The sequence below is a fragment of the Haliotis rubra genome, unplaced genomic scaffold (genome assembly GCF_003918875.1).
Source record: "Haliotis rubra isolate DU_JTF1 unplaced genomic scaffold, ASM391887v1 Scf575, whole genome shotgun sequence".
Taxonomy (NCBI): Eukaryota; Metazoa; Mollusca; class Gastropoda; order Lepetellida; family Haliotidae; genus Haliotis; species Haliotis rubra.
In genome coordinates, this window is record NW_025767274.1 from 646,012 (window position 1) to 652,011 (window position 6,000).

Sequence of the window (6,000 nt, forward strand, 5' to 3'; positions counted from 1 at the left end):
CACGATTTGCTTCCTCTTTTCGCAGTTCCTGTTTTCAGCGTATGTTTGTTTTAATCTGAAACGTACTTATACTTTTGCTGTGGAAAGCCTCTGAGGTGTGACCGCTTCGGTGGTGTAGAGGTTAGAGCGTCCGTCCGGAGAGCGGAAGGTAGCGGGTTCAATCCCTGACCACGTCATACCAAAAGACGTTAAAATATGGTACTTGTTGGTCCCTGCCTGGCACTCGGCATTAATGGGTACAACAAGGACTGGCCGGCTCAGAGTCAGTATAATGTGTCTGAGTGGGGTATTCATGCTTCACTGCTTCACTGCGGCATGGCATCTCAGTGGGCTAGCACTATAAAACCAGCTTCAGTCTGGGCTAGTACAAGCAGCCGCACATACAAAATACACACGCATGCACGTCGTCATCTGAGCGAAATATTCTCAAGCACGACGTTAAACCCAATTTCACCTCACCTCACCTCACACTCAACAATGTTCCAGCTAAATAATGGCAGCCTGTAAATAAATTAGTCTGGACCAGACAATCCAGTGATTGACATTATGAGCAATTGGGATACATTGCCAGGCATCAACCAAGTCAGAAGGCCAGACAATCTGATCCTGTTAGTTGCCTCTAGACAAGCAACGGTTGCTGAAGACCAGTTCTTACCCGGATGAGGATGAAGGTGGTGGCGGATGATATTATAGTGAGATAGGGAATTAGCAAATGTGGTAATCAGGGTTGAGTTTATCAAATATGGAATTGTTTTTTCATTGATTTGTTCATAATTTTGATATATTGTTTCCTTATATCTTAAATATTGGAACAAAGCTGTTATTTTGATTTGATAACATGTACCTGAATAAATATGACAGGTAGAATTATTGTAACAAAAGCCATGAAAAAGAGTTCTGTTTTACAACATATTCTGTATTTGGGATTACCAGGACTACAGATAAGGGGCGTTCAGGTGTCATGTACACCTCAAAATCAATGAAGTATGACATAATATAAGATTTCAAGCATATCACATACACACATAAATACCTTTGTACGTCTAACATATATAAGGTTTAATAGTGGAAAAATTGTTTATTATAATAAATAACAAACCACATCACCAACTCGCTCACACAAGAACATGTCCGTACTCCTTCAAAATTCTTAGTACACCTCCACTTGCAATATGAGGTGTAAGTACATCCACACCCCCAAAAGTTATCTGGAGCCCTGGATTACACTTCCTCAGAAAAGTACAGATTCTAGTACTTTTGTTTGGTTGAGTCACATCCTGGAATCAAACCCACACTGTGTGTCAGGCACCTAATCGCCAGCACATTAAGTCAGTGATCTAACCACGACTTCAACAAAATGGACATTAGACAACTAGTGGTCTAGATGACGTACCATGTGTATCTCTCTTTCAAGTATTTGGTTTGTTGCACCCAGCAATAACTGGATGGTGGTGGCCTGTAAATGATCAAGTCTGGACCAGACATTCCTGTGATTGACATCTTGAGAATCGATTTGTGCAATTGGGCAACAAGATCACCCGAATTAATAAAAGGTAAGCATGACTAAGCATCCCAATAGATATACTGAAAGAGAACTAAGCAGACATACAGGTAAATGGGTAAATAAGACATATCATATGTAAATGCAATCCTATCTACACATTGTCTTCTCGTTCTTCATGACACAATATCATCTTGATCATGGTACACATTTCATACTAATCACAAAGAAGGAGACTAACAGTACCGGAAGAGGGACAAATATTCCTACCATAACTATGGCCTGTTAGTGATAAAAACCCAACATCTGACAGCATGAGTGACATATTGCTCCAATGAAGCAAGATGACACTGAATGCAATGTAACAAAAGCATCCTCCGTAGGCAATGCTGAAGAAGCAGAGAATTTTTGGGACTTTACCCCCCATGACAGATACTTAAATATTCAAACAAGATTTTGGCAAGCATCCAAATCAATTTTAGGGATTTTAATTCAAGAATGATACAGGAAATGGTATCTGAAAAATACCATTTTTCAAAAATTACTTTCATCAAACACCATTATGTTTCTATTAATTCTGCTTATTGAAATATCCCATCTTTATTGTATGCGGTAAATTAGTCTGCAAAAGAATCTTTTGGATCAACTCTCTTTTGGCAATGTACACAGTGTGTAACTTTGAAATATTTCCAATATAAGATTACTCAGAATATTTTAACAATTAATACTTATTTACATAAGATTGGAATTAAAGAATCACCATTATGCACATTTTGTAAACAGACATGAGAGTCGGTGCGGCACCAACTGTTTGAGTGCAGTTTTGTAAAGTGAGTGTGAACGGAACTGTCCTCATGGCTCGAAACATTGGGCGAAGGACAAATTGAATTAACACTGGAAAATATATTATGTGGTTTTAAGGGGAAAAATAACAACCCTCTAAACATTATGTTTGTAGAACATGTAAGCTTCAATTACCTGAACTTACAAGTCCAGAGACACATTTCTGTCTTTAGATGAGTAGCTTCAGTAATAGACTATGTTTTATGTTGCACACTCTGAAACATTATATGGTCAGTTAGACATACATCCCTTTCATTTGAAGGGCCTATGTCTCTTAGCCTGACCTTTCACAAACCTTTTTACAAGGACAAATTCAAACTACTGGTACTATTCATTTGAAAACGTGCTGAGTCCCGAGACAAACTGTGTCGATATATGTATGAAAATATCATACATTGTTTGTACTGCCAAAGGTTACAGGACTAGGACGAGGGCTTGTTATATTTCAGACGATGAAAACGTATAAACTGATTCGAGCAAATGTTTCCACACACTTCAGTGGTGGACATCATGTAGATCTACACATTTGTCCGACAGAATACATAACCAAAGTCACCACGGACTTGTCTGGACCCGCTCTGATATCGGGCTCAATAACAGTCTGCAGCAAATAAAAGTATGAATTCCCATTTGAAATAATAAATTCCTAATTGCTCCCAATTGAATTAATGAAAATAAAAACATTTCAAAACCCCAATTTGAACAATATCATGATCTTCCCAAATTTTCCAAGGGCACTTATTTTTGAGCCCAGGATAATTCCCTGAGAACACTGGCAAAGTTTGACATTTACCACAAGTTTTACAACTAAAACAGATGTTTTCATCATATATTGTAAGAAATACTCAACTTCAACAATATGAAATATAATTTTCACAAAAGAAGAAATCGCATGCTCATTATAAGAATACCTACCTTGATCATTTCAAGCTGTTGCGGCAACAATTTCACTTGTTTCAGACATTCTTTTTACAATTTACATTCTATTCTTTAGTCAGCATTTTGCATCATTACAATCAAATTGCACAATAACTTCACAGTTAAAAATAATATCCAACTAATAATTTTAATCATTTTCAAACCCTATTACACATAGTTCTTTTTTCAAATTTAATTTTTAACATTTCTTTTGAATACTTACATGATTCAAAAAGTTTGAAAGCCAGTTAATCCAACACAGAAAGTTGACCATAGTAACATATCATATGGACATACTCCAAACATGAACACAAAAGCGACAAAGATGGGGTAAATTCTTGACACTGGATCAAGGACCATCCAGCAGAGACACCGATAGATGCGAACAGAAGATCAGACCTTTATAACAGCAGACGCAGCTTTCTTCCCTTGCCACCTCAATGGGCACCGGAATTGATTCTCGCTGGCGGACTAGGTTCTGCGATCATACAATCCCCTACCGCACTCAAACACCAGAAATCAAATAAACTCTCTGCCTGATGAAGTCTTTTCATGGATGGTCCGTGCTCGCCAGTTTTCACCACACTCCAAAACATCTATAAATGCAAATTCATCAAATGGTTGATACGTGGCTGAAGATGACACTTCTGTTTGAGGAAAGAAAACTCCCCCGGCCGATGTGCAAACTACAACACTATTGACAGTTCCTCCCTAATTGCCCGCACCACGATCGGTAAAGACGAACACGGGTAAATTTGTCCTTGATGCAAGAGACACTAGTTGCCGATATTTCCTCCTTGTCTTTTAGATAATATTTGATCATCCGGTTAGGATCAATGATAGAATATGCTTGGCCAGTAGAGATCAAAAAGTGCTCAGTGAAGCATACACCCACTATATACCCATGGTAACAGGCGCAGATATTATGTTCTTTGACTTGTGCCAAGACTTTTAACAAAGATCTTAAGGATACATGTGGTGCAAATTGATATAGCATTGGTGTGGATCCCTCTGCAGATTATTGATGTGTATGAAGAACTAGCAACTCACAAGACTATGAATGCTGATCAGGTTCCAACGCCCTTACTGAAAAATCTGGGATTTCATGCTCAGGAACCACAGCACATTGTGCCTGACCCACATTCCACGGTACTTGTCACAGGGCGTTTGTTTCAGATATGATGCCGATTAAGTTAAACATGAGATATTTAGTTTTCAAACTTTCACAATAATTTGCCTTCATGACATTTGTTTGCAGTAGTCTCAGCAAAGGCATTTCAAATTTGCCCTCAAGAATTTGGTTAAAGATCATACCAAATTTAATTAGTAAGTTTTCAAAACCATCATCTGTTTGACATGCACAGCAATTATTAGAAAGCCAAGGATCAACACAATATTTTGATAACATTTCAAATAATTGGAAAACTTTTTTTCAGCTTTTATTCAGAGTTTTTCATGAAAATAAACATAATTAAGTATTCATGATTTTATATTAGGAAAGAAATGTGTAAGTGCTTCAACATCCTGAAACAGAACAATGATATCGCAAGAGATAATTGGCTGCATTGTACTAATCAATATCCCATATCCACTCTGATCAATGTATACGTTTCCGAGGACTCAACAATGCTCCACATGTTTATTTGCATTGGTCAACAGATACATGGCGTCTCGTGGGTGTTTTCATGTACTTTTCTAAAGATGTGTTACATGCAAAGAAATATTCATCATGCAATTTTGAAATGAGTCATGTTATATTGCCTATAAAAGTTGTTATTATCTCACATCTCATTACCAGATAGGCTCAAAATACCTCTTGCTTAAAAATTGATACAACAGTTAGTGAGTGAGATATATCTTGGTCAGTCAGCTTAACATTGGAGAAAGAAAGTGATGCAGATCTCAGACATTTATCACTTCAGATAAACCCATGAGCGTAGATATTCCTAGAAACATAATTATGACGAACTGTGGTTTAATTCCAGAATCTTGGTTCCTGGTCTGCCCAAGGGATGTAACTCTTCACAGCATACTGCAGCACCATAGATGATGGGGAAGCCTGGCACAAGAACTGACTAAAATGAGGATCACTTGGTCAAGTACACTCTTAAGTAGGGATTCCAGGTTAGAATAGATCCCTATCAACCAATGCTGGTCATATGAGGTGACTTAATGCATCAGGTGGAAAGGCTCGGTGACTTGATCGATTGCATGTTACTGTACAGAGGACACTGCTCATAATTTGATTGTATCAACCAAATTCTATTTACAGGTAGATGTCGTATAGCTGGAAGATTACCAAGTCCAGCTGAGAGTAGATCATAGGTTTCTGTGGTCTGACAACATTATTTACATGCTGCTATGATCTGCTGTAGAACTTTGGAAACCTATTTCACATGAGGCTGATCACTTCCTGTTGAACACAGATCATAATTGTCAAAAACGCTTAGTGTTACTTACACAGGAAATACTGAAATACCTTGTGTTTCAACACCTTGAAGGTCATCAGCTCTACACTCTGATCAAATTGGTACAAGACTAAGCACTTCCTGTTGTACACAGATCATATTTACACAGGAAATACTGAAATACCTTGTCTTTGAATACTATGAAAGTCATCAGCTCAACACTCTGATCAAACTGGTACAAGGTCACATAACATATTTGATATATGTATGGATGTATGTGGGTGTATATGTGTTTGTTTTGGGATGAGTTTATTAGGATTGCTTTGTGGT